Source organism: Oryctolagus cuniculus, chromosome 2 (assembly GCF_964237555.1).
Source record: "Oryctolagus cuniculus chromosome 2, mOryCun1.1, whole genome shotgun sequence".
Lineage (NCBI taxonomy): Eukaryota > Metazoa > Chordata > Mammalia > Lagomorpha > Leporidae > Oryctolagus > Oryctolagus cuniculus.
Window position 1 is genome coordinate 56443130 of NC_091433.1, and position 13629 is coordinate 56456758.

The following is a 13629-nucleotide window of genomic DNA, read 5'->3' on the forward strand; positions in this document are numbered from 1 at the left end:
AGGAGGAGAGAGACAACATGCACCAGGAACATCTGAAGGAACACCTGAGCAGCCCCCAAGAGAGCCGGCCAGCGGTGTGCCGCTCCTCCGCGGAAGCGGGGAAAATGGCAGGGGGAGCCGCCCCTCCACGGAGGTGGAGGGGTCGGCAGCCAACCCGGGAAGGACCAGCAGCAAACCCAGGAAGGGCCGAGCAGAAAAAAGAACAGTGCAGGGTCCTGTGTCGTTCCTCCGCGAATGGGGGAGCGACAGCTTTGTGTGTGGATTTTAGTCTCTAATAGGTGTATAGTTTTTATGTCATGTCTTCATTTGTGTTTCCCTGATGTTATATGATGCGAGCATCTTTTCATAAGCTTATTTGCCATCTGTATGGATTCTTTGATGAGGTTTCCGTTAAGGTCATTGGCCCATTTTTTAAAATAAATTTATTTGGGGGCCGGCACTGTGGCACAGTGGGTTAACACCCTGGCCTGAAGTGCTGGCATCCCATATGGGCACCGGTTCTAGTCCCGACTGCTCCACTTCCAATCCAGCTCTCTGCTACGGCCTGGGAAAGCAGAAGATGGCCCAAGTCCTTGAGCCCCTGCACCTGTGTGGGAGACTTGGAAGAACCTCCTGGCTCCTGGCTTCGGATCAGCACAGCTCTGGCCATTGTGGCCAATTAGGGAGTGAGCCATCGAAGGAAGACCACTCTCTCTCTCTCTACCTCTCCTCTCTCTGTGTCTAACTCTGACTTTCAAGTAAATAAAATAAATCTTTTAAAAAATAAATTTATTTAATTACTTAAAGGGAATAGACTTCATGTATTTCATATATATGGTTTTAAGACTATAGCAATACTTACCTGCCTCCTTCCTATTCTCCCTCCTTCTTCCTTATTTTTCAACTTTTGTGATAACATATTTTCAATTTCATTCATAATCACAAGCTTAATCCTACTCTACAGAATTCACTAAAAGAAAGTAGAAAGACCACTGCTCCTCAGGAGTATAGACAATGGTTATAAATGATAATCAATTCTCAAGATGTCAATTTCACTCATGTGCATTAGCTTTTTGTATCTCTATATAATTTTAATTGGATTTTTTTGTATGTGTTTTGAGAGTTCTTTTTATACTTTGGATAACTCTCCTTTATCAGTTATTCTTTTTTGCAAATATTTTTCTCCAAGTCTTTGACTCATGTTTTCATTCTTTTGACAAATAACATCTTTTTCAGGGCAGAATTTTTTAATTTTAATGAAGTACAGCTTATCAATTCTTTCTTTCATGGATTGAATCCTTGGTGTTATATCTAATTTTTTAAAGATTTATTTTATCTATTTGAAAGACAGAGTTGAGTTTGATAGAGTATTATAGCAACAAATTGTCTCATTTCATATAACTCATAAAGTTTGTAGGCATAGAGTTGCTCATTATAATCCTTTGTTAGTGTCTTAATATCCGTGGGGTCTGTAGTGATGTCCCTATTTCATTTCTGATATTAATAATTTGTATTCTCTTTCTTTTTTTTTTCTTATTTAGGCTAGCTATAGGCTTACCTATTTTATTGATGTTTTCAAGAAACCAGTTTTTGGTTTCATTGATTTTTCTCAATTAACATTCTATTTCCAATGTCATTGGTTACTGCTCTTACATTATTATTTGTTTTCTTCTGTTTAACTTTGATTTAATTTTCATTTTCTACTTTACTAAGATGGAAACTTAGATTACTGATATGCATTCAATGCTATAAATTTCTTTTTTTTTTTTAACTTTTATTTAATGAATATACGTTTCCAAAGTACGAATAATGGATTACTATGGCTTCCCCCCAATACCGTCCCTCCCACCCACAACCCTCCCCTTTCCCACTCCCTCTCCCCTTCCATTCACATCAAGATTCATTTTCGATTATCTTAATATACAGAAGATCAGCTTAGTATACATTAAGTAAGGATTTCAACAGTTTGCTCCCACACAGAAACATAAAGTGAAAAATAATAGATGATTTTTTTTAATGATGATGAAATCAGATCAGACCTATTGTCATGTTTAATCCCAGTGAGAGTCAAGTTGGGAATTGATAGTTTCTTTTCTTTTCTTTTCTTTTTTTTTTTTTTTTTTTTTTACAGAGGATCAGTTTAGTATGCATTAAGTAAAGATTTCAACAGTTTGCACCCCCATAGAAACACAAAGTGAAATATATTATTTGAGTACTCGTTATAGCATTAAATCTCAATGCACAGCACATTAAGGACAGAGATCCTACATGAGGAGTAAGTGCACAGTGACTCCTGTTGTTGACTTTACCAATTGACACTCCTGTCTATGGCATCAGTAATCTCCCTAGGCTCCAGTCATGAGTTTCCAAGGCTATGGAAGCCCCTTGAGTTCTCCGACTCTTATCTTGTTTAGACAAGGTCATAGTCAAAGTGGAGGTTCTCTCCTCCCTTCAGAGAAAGGTACCTCCTTCTTTGAAGACCTGTTCTTTCCACTGAGATCTCACTCACAGAGATCTTTTGCCAGAGTGTCTTGGCTTTCCATGCCTGAAATACTCTCATGGGCTTTTCAGCCAGATCTGAATGCCTTTAGGGCTGATTCTGAGGCCAGAGTGCTATTTAGGGCATCTGCCATTCTATGAGTCTGCTGAGTATCTCACTTCCCATGTTGGATCACTCTCCCCTTTATTTATTCTATCGGTTAGTGTTAGCAGGTACTAGACTTGCTTATGTGCTCCCTTTGACTCTTAGTCCTTTCATTATGATCAATTGCGAACTGAAATTGATCACTTGGACTAGTGAGATGGCATTGGTACATGCCACCTTGATGGGATTGAATTGGAGTCCCCTGGTATGTTTCTAACTCTACCATTTGGGGCAAGTCAGCTTGAGCATGTCCCAAATTGTACATCTCTTCCCTCTCTTATTCCTACTGTTATGTTTAACAGGGATCACATTTCAGTTAAATTTCAACACTTAAGAATAACTGTGTATTAATTACAGAATTAAACCAGTCATATTAAGTAGAACAGACAAAAAAACTACTAAGAGGGATAATGTATTAAGTTGTTCATTAACAGTCAGGGCTATGCTGATCAAGTCACCGTTTCCCATAGTGTCCCTTTCACTTCAATAGGTTTCCTTTTTGGTGTTCAGTCAGTTGTCACCGATCAGGGAGAACATATGGTATTTGTCCCTTTGGGACTGGCTTATTTCACTCAGCATGATGTGTTCCAGATTCCTCCATTTTGTTGCAAATGACTGGATTTCGTTGTTTCTTACTGCGGTATAGTATTCTAAAGAGTACATATCCCATAATTTCTTTATCCAGTCTACCGTTGATGGGCATTTAGGTTGGTTCCAGGTCTTAGCTATTGTGAATTGAGCTGCAATAAACATTAGGGTGCAGACTGCTTTTTTGTTTGCCAATTTAAATTCCTTTGGGTAAATTCCAAGGAGTGGGATGGCTGGGTCGAACGGTAGGGTTATCTTCAGGTTTCTGAGGAATCTCCAGACTGACTTCCATAGTGGCTTGACCAGTTTGCATTCCCACCAACAGTGGGTTAGTGTCCCTTTTTCCCCACATCCTCGCCAGCATCTGTTGTTGGTAGATTTCTGAATGTGAGCCATTCTAACCGGGGTGAGGTGGAACCTCATTGTGGTTTTGATTTGCATTTCTCTGATTGCTAATGACCTTGAACATTTTTTCATGTGCCTGTTGGCCATTTGGATTTCCTCTTTTGAAAAATGTCTATTGAGGTCCTTGGCCCATCTCTTAAGTGGGTTGTTGGTTTTGTTTTTGTGGAGTTTCTTGATCTCTTTGTAGATTCTGGTTATTAACCCTTTATCTGTTGCATAGTTTGCAAATATTTTTTCCCATTCTGACGGTTGTCTCTTCACTCTCCTGACTGTTTCTTTTGCAGTACAGAAACTTCTCAATTTGATGCAATCCCAATAGTTAATTTTGGCTTTGACTGCCTGTGCCTCCCGGGTCTTTTCCAGAAACTCTTTGCCTGTGCCAATATCTTGAAGGGTTTCTCCAATGTTCTCTAGTAACTTGATGGTGTCAGGTCGTAGATTTAGGTCTTTAATCCATGTTGAGTGGATTTTTGTGTAAGGTGTAAGGTAGGGGTCTTGCTTCATGATTCTGCACGTGGAAATCCAATTTTCCCAGCACCATTCATTGAATAGACTGTCCTTGCTCAAGGAATTAGTTTTAGATCCTTGATCAAATATAAGTTGGCTGTAGATGTTTGGGTTGATTTTTGGTATTTCAATTCTGTTCCATTGGTCTATCCTTCTGTTTCTGTACCAGTGCCATGCTGTTTTGATTACAACTGCCCTGTAGTATGTCCTGAAATCTGGTATTGTGATGCCTCCGGCTTTGTTTTTGTTGTACAAGATTGCTTTAGCTATTCGAGGTCTCTTGTGCCTCCATATAAATTTCAGCACCAATTTTTCCAGATCTGAGAAGAAGGTCTTCGGTATCTTGATTGTTATTGCATTGAATCTATAAATTGCTTTTGGGAGAATGGACATTTTGATGATATTGATTCTTCCAATCCATGAGCATGGAAGATTTTTCCATTTCTTGGTATCCTCTTCTATTTCTTTCTTTAAGGTTTTGTAATTTTCATCGTAGAGATCTTTAACGTCCTTGGTTAAGTTTATTCCAAGGTATTTGATTGTTTTTGTAGCTATTGTGAATGGGATTGATCTTAGAAGTTCTTCCTCAGCCATGGCATTGTCTGTGTATACAAAGGCTGTTGATTTTTGTGCATTGATTTTATACCCTGCTACTTTGCCAAACTCTTCTATGAGTTCCAATAGTCTCTTGGTAGAGTTCTTTGGGTCCCCTAAATAAAGAATCATGTCATCTGCAAAGAGGGATAGTTTGAGTTCTTCCTTCCCAATTTGTATCCCTTTAATTTCTTTTTCTTGCCTAATAGCTCTGGCTAGAACCTCCAGAACTATATTGAATAGCAGTGGTGAGAGTGGACATCCCTGTCTGGTCCCAGATCTCAGTGGAAATGCTTCCAACTTTTCCCCATTCAATAGGATGTTGGCTGTGGGTTTTTCATAGATTGCTTTGATTGTATTGAGGAATGTTCCTTCCAAACCCAGTTTGCTTAGAGTTTTCATCATGAACGGGTGTTGTATTTTATCAAATGCTTTCTCGGCATCTATTGAGAGAATCATATGGTTTTTCTTCTGCAGTCTGTTAATGTGGTGTATCACATTGATTGTCTTGCGCACATTAAACCATCCCTGCATACCAGGGATAAATCCCACTTGGTCTGGGTGGATGATCTTTCTGATGTGTTGTTGCATTCTATTGGCGAGAATTTTATTGAGGATTTTTGCATCTATGTTCATCAGGGATATTGGTCTGTAATTCTCTTTCAGTGCTGCATCTTTTCCCGGCTTAGGAATTAAGGTGATGCTGGCTTCATAGAAAGAATTTGGGAGGATTCCCTCTTCTTCAATTGTTCTGAATAGTTTGAGAAGAATTGGAGTTAGTTCTTCTTTAAATGTCTGGTAGAATTCAGCAGTGAATCCATCTGGTCCTGGGCTTTTCTTTGTTGGGAGGGCCTTTATTACTGTTTCAATTTCTGTCTCAGTTATGGGTCTATTTAGGTTTTCGATGTCTTCCTGGTTCAATTTAGGTAGGTTGCATGTGTCCAGGAATCTATCCATTTCTGATAGGTTTCCCTGTTTGCTGGCATACAAGTCCTTGTAGTAATTTCTGATGATTCTTTTTATTTCTGTGGTGTCTGTTGTTACATTTCCTTTTTCATCTCTGATTTTATTGATTTGGGTCTTTTCTCTTCTTTTTTTAGTTAGTTGGGCCAATGGGGTGTCAATTTTGTTTATTTTTTCAAAAAACCAGCTCCTCGTTTGGCTGATTTTTTGTAATGTTTTTCTTGATTCAATCCTGTTGATTTCTTCTCTGATTTTAATTATTTCTCTTCTCCTACTAGATTTGGGTCTGGTTTGCTGTAGGTTTTCTAGATCCTTGAGGTGAATAGAAAGCTCATCTATTTGGTGCCTTTCCAATTTCTTGATGTAGGCACCTATTGATATAAACTTTCCTCTTAACACTGCTTTTGCTGCGTCCCATAAGTTTTGGTATGTTGTGCTGTTATCCTCATTTACTTCCAGAAAGTTTTTGATTTCTCTTTTGATTTCTTCTATGACCCATTGTTCATTCAGGAGCATGTTGTTCAATCTCCATGTGTTTGCGTATGCTCTAGGGATTCCTGAGTTGTTCATTTCCAACTTCATTCCTTTATGGTCTGAGAAGCTGCATGGTATGATTCTAATTCTTTTGAATTTGCTGAGACTTGCTTTATGGCCTAGTATGTGGTCAATCCTAGAGAAGGTTCCATGTACTGCTGAGAAGAATGTATAATCTTTAGCTGTAGGATTGAAAGTTCTGTATATATCTGTTAGATCCATTTGGGCTATAGTGTCGTTTAAATCTACTGTATCCTTGTTGATCTTCTGTCCTATTGATCTGTCTATTTCTGAGAGTGGAGTATTGAAGTCCCCCAGTACTATTGTATTGGGGTCTAAGTCTCCCTTTAAGTCCGTTAACAAATCTTTTAGATAAACCGGTGCCCTGTAGTTAGGTGCATATACATTGATAATTGTTATATCTTCCTGTTGAATTGATCCCTTAATCATTATGTAGTGTCCCTCTTTGTCTCTCTTAACGGTTTTTGTGGTAAAGTTTATGGTGTCTGATATTAAGATGGCTACGCCTGCTCTTTTTTCATTTCTGTTGGCATGGTATATCTTTTTCCAGCCTTTCACTTTCAGTCTGTATGGATCTTTGTTGGAAAGATGTGTTTCTTGTAAGCAGCAAATAGATGGGTTTTGTTTTTTAACCCAATCAGCCAAACGGTGTCTTTTAACTGGACAGTTCAGGCCATTCACGTTCAATGTGACTAATGATAAGTGGTAACTTTGCCCTGCCATTTGCCAAAGATAAGTTCTAATATATGCTTTGAATTCCCTGTGATCTTTTGCTGTGAGCTTTCCTTCCTTGGTTTCCTTCCTTTACCTTCTTTCATATTGATGACCGTGTTTCTTTGTTTCTGTGTGTAACACATCTTTAAGCATCTTTTGCAGGGCTGGACGAGTGGCAACAAATTCTTTCAATTTCTGTTTGTTATGAAAAGTCTTTATTTCACCTTCATTCACAAATGATAGCTTTGCAGGATATAATATTCTGGGCTGGCAGTTGTTCTCTCTTAGTACCTGGGCTATATCTCGCCATTCCCTCCTAGCTTGTAGGGTTTCTGATGAGAAGTCAGCTGTGAGTCTGATTGGAGATCCTCTGAGAGTAATCTGACGTTTCTCTCTTGCACATTTTAGGATCTTTTCTTTATGTTTCACTGTGGAGAGTTTAATTACAACGTGTCGTGGTGAGGGTCTCTTTTGGTCGTGTTTATTAGGGGTTCTGTGAGCTTCCTGTACTAGGATTTCTCTGTCCTTCTCCAAACCTGGGAAATTTTCTGCTAATATCTCACTAAAAAGGCCTTCTAATCCTTTCTCCCTCTCCATGCCTTCAGGAACTCCTAGAACCCGAATGTTGGGTTTTTTAATAGTATCCTGAAGATTCCTGACAATATGTTTTAGATTTCTAATTTCCTCGTCTTTTCTTTGGTCTGACTGTATCCTTTCCTGTTCTCTGTCTTCTAAGTCCGATATTCTCTCTTCTGCTTCTCCCATTCTGTTTGTAAGGCTCTCTATTGTGTTTTTCATTTGATCTATTGAATTCTTCACTTCAGTCACTATCCCAGTTTCCTGTTGTACTAGTTGTTTCGTTTCATTTTGATTCCTCCTTAATATTTCATTTTCACGAGAGAGATTTTCTATCTTGTCCATTAAGGATTTCTGTAGTTCAAGAATTTGTTTTTGAGAACTTCTTAATGTTCTTATCAATTTTTTGAGATCTGCTTCTTGCATTTCTTCTATGTCATCATCCTCATAATCTTGAATTGGGGTGTCTTTTTCATTTGAGGGCTTCATGGTGACTTCCTTGTTTTTATTACCTTGGTTTTTGCGTTTGTTATTTGGCATATTGGAGATATTTGGTTTCTTCACTGTGGTGCTTTTTCTTGTTATACTATGACTCTAGATTAAGTGGACTATCTGTTTTTGATGGAGCCTTAGGGCTTGAGATGGGTGTGGCCTGAGAGCTCTGTTTGGTGTGCCAAAGGTGACACTCCCAGGTTAGGCGTGGTAAACCTCTCTCTCTCTCTCTCTCTCTTTTTTTTTTGATTCAAAAGGGAAGTTATTCTGCACAGCTGAACAAAGTTGGAGGTAGTTAGCAGGCAAATGATATACCCACAGGAGCCAGAGATCAGAAGCTGTTTCCCAAGGACCACACAGGGAATCTGTTTGGCCCTTAGAGTGGGCTCAAATTCTCCTTCAGTCTCCCACTGGGTTGCCAAAGTTACGGAATTGTAGCGTCTCTGGAGAGTGCTCACGTGAATTCCATGAGTTCTCTCCCCCACCGTCTCTTTTTTCACAGTCTCAGTTCAGTAGCACCATAAATTTACTAAGTCCTAATCTCCTGTTAATTCGCCCCACCCAGAGTCAGGTTTTACTGCTAGGCTCAGGGCCGGTGCAGACCTGAGGTCGCTCTGCTTATGACGTATGTCCAAGATGGCGCCTGCTCTTTGTCTTGCTCGCCCTTGAGAGGTGAGCGGAGAGAGAGAAACCCGTGTCCGTACCAGTCACCTTTTTTTTTTTTTTTCCCTCTCTCTCTCTTCCAGTTAGCTTGGTGAAGTCCCCCCCGCCCCGGGGGTCGTTCCCTCTAGTCTCCTCTCTCCGCTTGCCTGCCGGTGTCTCGGGTTATTGAGGTTCGGCTCACCTCGCGTTCCAGCGCTGGTGTGTTGAGTCTGCCGCTGATGTCCCGAACTGTGGGCTCCCACGCTCTCCACGCAGGTCTGCTCCCCTTCCAGCGCCGATGTGTGGACTCGGAGCCCTGGACGTCCCAAGTCTCCCCGCTGTTGCACTCCCCTTCGAGCACTTGCGCGCAGACCCTGCAGCTTGCACAGCTCAGTCCCGCGGCTCGGCTTCCGCGACTCAGTCCCGCGGCTCGGTCCTGCGGCTCGGCTTTCGCGCGCGGTGGGCGACCTTGTTCTCCCAGTAGGTCCTCCGATTCACGCCCACTGGATCCAGAAGAGTTTTGTCTGCAATATTTTCCTGGTTCTTTTTTCTGAGGCTACCGTAACTCCCCTTTTATTAAACTAAATTTTCCCGGACTATCGGTGCGCGCCCTCACTATTCCGCCATCTTGGCTCCGCCCCCCTCAATGCTATAAATTTCCCTCCGTGCACTGATTTCACTTCATCCCATAAATCTTGATAAATTGCGTTTTCACTTAAATGTCATTCAAAAAGTTTTATAAGGATTCAGTTATTTATTTCAAAGGCAGTATGACATAGAGAGAGGGAGAGACGAACCTTCCATTTGCTGATTCCTCCCCAAATGCCTGCAACAGCCAGAGCTAGGCCAGGCTGAAGCCAGGAGCCAGGAACTCCATCTAGTATCTCCCATGTGGATAACAGGAAACCAAGTACTTAGATCATCATTTGATGTCTCTCAGGCACATTTGCAACAAGCTGCATAATAAGTGAAGTAGTGGGGATTCTAACAGGCACTCTAATTCAGGAGGAGGGAGTCCCAAGCAGCAACTTAAACAGGTGCATCAAAACACTCATCCCATAACTCAAAATTTTTAAAATTTTTAAAATTTTTGTTGAGATCTCTTTTTTGACTAATGTGATATTAAAATATAATGTTTAATATCTAAGCATTTTCCTAATTTTTCTGATTATCTTTCCATTATTGATTTCTAAGTTAATTCTATTGTGGTCTGACAGCATACATTGTATGAGTTCTTTTCTTTTACATTTGCTGAGATATATTTTATGGACCAGAATGCAGTCTATTTTAATTGAAAGTAAAGCTTTTTCAAAAAGAAAATAAATTCAAAATAATGTATATAATGTATAAAATATTTTTATTCAAAAAGGTGACTAAATAAAAATCAATACAAAACAAACATTTGAAACTAAAACATATGTTTGAAATTAAAAAATACTCCTAAATAATTCATTGGATAAAAGAAAATTATAGCAAATTCTAACTTATTTGAATGTTATAACAAATAATTTATTCTTCAGTTTATCACATTTGTATTAAATTTATTGATTTTAAATGTTGAATCATCCCTGTATATCAGAGGTAATTTTCACTTGTTCTGAGTGAATGATCTTTCCAATATGCTGTTCAATACAATTAGCTAGTATTTTGTTGATGATTTTTGCATCTATGTTCATCAGTGATATTGGTCTATAGTTGTTTTTAAATGTTATAACTTGTAGTTTAGGAATTAAGGTGATGATGGCCTTAAAGAAGGAGTTTGGGAGGATTCCCTCCTTCTCAATTATTTTGAATAGCTTGAGAAGAATTGGAATTAGTTCTTTAAAAGTCTGGTAGAATTCAGCAGTGAAGTCTTCCGGTCCTGGGTTTTCTTTGTTCAGAGGGTCTTCATTACTGATTCAATCTCTGTCTTGGTTATTGATCTGTTTAGGATTTCTATATCTTCATGACTCAGTTTTGGTAAATTGCATGTGTCCAGGAATTTATCCATTTATTCTAGATTTTTCCTACTTTTTGGCTACTCTTTGTATTCGTTCTAGTAATGTAGTAATTCCTGATGATCCTGTTTATTTCTGTGGTATCCATTGTTGCATTTCCCTTTTCTTCTCTGATGTTATTACTTTGGGTTTCTCCCTCTCTTTTTTTGGAGCATGGGAGAGATTAGTTGAGACAATGGTGTATCAGTTTTTTTTTATTTTCTCAAAGAATCAGTTCTTCATTTCATTGATCTTTCATATTTGTTTGTTCATTCACTAATTTTAATTATTTCCTTCCTCCTACTAATTTGGGGTTTGGTTTGTTGTTGTTTTTTAAGGTCTTGAGATGCATTGACAGCCCATTTATTTGATGCCTTTCCAATTTCTTGATGTAGTCATCAACTGCTATAAACTTCCTTCTTAACACTGCTTTTGCTGTATCCCATAAGTTTTGATTTGTTGTATTGTTATCTTCGTTTATTGAATTTGCTGAGACTTGCTTTATGGCCCAGCCTGTCATCCAGCCTAGAAAAAAGTTCCATGCACTGATGAAAAGAATGTATATTCTGCAACTGTAGAATGAAAGATTCTGTAGATAACAATAGGATCCATCACATCCATAGTATATATTAGCTCTGTTGTTTCTTTGGTGATTTTCTGTCTAGTTGATCTGTCCATTGATGAAAGTGGGGTGCTAAGTCCTCCATTACTATTGTATTAGAGTCTCCCTTTAGATCCATTAACATTTGTTTTAAATAGACTGGTCCCCTGGCATTGGACATATATACATTTATAATAGTCACATCTTCCTCTTGAATCAATACCTTAATGGTTGCATAATGTCTTTATTTGTCTGTTTTAACAGTTTTTGTGTTAAAGTGTATTTGATAAGCTCAAGCAAGTTGGATATAGAAGTAACATTCCTCAAGACAAATAAGGCAATTTAAGGCAAACCCTCAGCCAGCATCTTATTGAATGAGAAAAAGTTGAAAGCATTTCCACTGAGATCTGGAATCAGACAAGAATACCCACCTGCTGAAAATTGTTTTACAGCAATCATTTAATCTTTGGAAATTTGCTCAAGTGTATATAGCGAATGCAGAAACACATATTCAAGAAAATCTACTAATTTTGGTATGATCAGTGAGAATCTGTGGCATTTGAGTCAAGACGCTCACACCTTCCTCAAGCTCAATGTGATAGAAACTCTACCTTGGGCATCTGTAACCAAGAAGTCAGGACTCCCCCTCCACCTTGATCCCCATCTAAGGTACGGTTTCACTATACCTTAGAAATAGAGAGAGACAGGTCACCAGCATTTATCTTACCCACATCCTTTTCCACATTGTGGAACACTGATTCAGGTACACATGGTTGAAAGAACGTGTCTCTGCTCCGGGAGCTTCTGCAAAAGCTCACTTGAGGGTGGAGATTTCGTAGTACATGGAGCAAACTGAAAATACTGAGGTCTACTGTCCCCATCCAGACTTCATAGAACAGGGGTCTCACTATGTGACAAGTAGGCACTGTCAAGTAGGCCATTGTCTTGGCCAGGATTGCAGTGTAGGGCACAGAGTTTGTGCCTCTGGGGAAATGTATTATAAGCACAAAAAGTACCACAACTCTGCTTAAGGCAACTGACTAGGAAAGATGGATATATCTGACTCCACTGGTGTTAAAACTCTTTTGAACATAAGAAATCATAAATAAAGTAAAATGAGAAGCCACAATGCAATGCATATACATAATAATGCATAACAAGAAAGAATTAATATCTAAACCACTTAAAGAACTCCCACAATTTAAAAATCCAAACATTTAGTGACAGAGATCACAGTGGAAAAACATGGAAATGGTATGAACAGTCAATAGAAGTGCAAACACAAATGGTTAATATTTAACTTTTGTAGTAATAAGAAAAATATAACTAACAACCACAATGACATACCATTTCATATTCCAAGGGATTTGCAGAATCTTGAAAAGTCTAAACAAATCAAATATTGGTAAGAATGTTGAGAAGTATTTAGAAATATCTAGCAGAGTTGAAGATGATATGTGTCATTTCGCCTAGGAATTCTACTTTCAGACATGTATAAAAACCATGAAAAACAGATCTATATGTGTGATAGAATATATCCAACATGTTTTTTGTAGAATTTTTGAAGGAAGCTTTTTGAATCTTCTTTGATATCCATTAATAAAGTTGTAGGGAAAAGTACATTTTAGTACATTTATATAAGAAGCAATCATACAAGATATAAAACTTGAGCTTCATAGATTAAAATGAAGTTTCAAAACACAATGTTGAGAGGGAATTGACCAATACATTATATCATTCCTTTTTTTTTTTTTTTTTTTTTTTTTTTTTTTTTTTTTTTTGACAGGCAGAGTGGACAGTGACAGAGACAGAGAGAAAGGTCTTCCTTTACCATTGGTTCACCCTCCAATGGCTGCCGCGGCTGGCGCGCTGCGACCAACGCACCATGCTGATCCGAAGGCAGGAGCCAGGTGCTTTTCCTGGTCTCCCATGGGGTGCAGGGCCCAAGCACTTGGGCCATCCTCCACTGCACTCCCAGGCCACAGCAGAGAGCTGGCCTGGAAGAGAGGCAACCGGGACAGAATCCGGCACCCTGACCAGGACTAGAACCTGGTGTGCCGGCGCCGCAGGCGGAGGATTAGCCTATTGAGCAGCGGCGCCGGCAATACATTATATCATTTATAAAAATATACAAAATTTTACTTTAAGTCATTTGTAATAATATTATGGAATATAGCATTTGCAATATTATGATAGAATGCTATGAAATAATACATGGACTAATACACATGGAAATTTCAAGATTGTTTTTAGTTGGTAGTGAAAGGAAAGGAGGAAAGAAAATGTAACTCGACAAATTCAAAGAGGGATTATTAATAGATCTATGGTATCTTATTTTCCTAAAACATTTTTGAAAAAAATTGGGAAAACATGTAATCTTTAAAGTTGGAGAA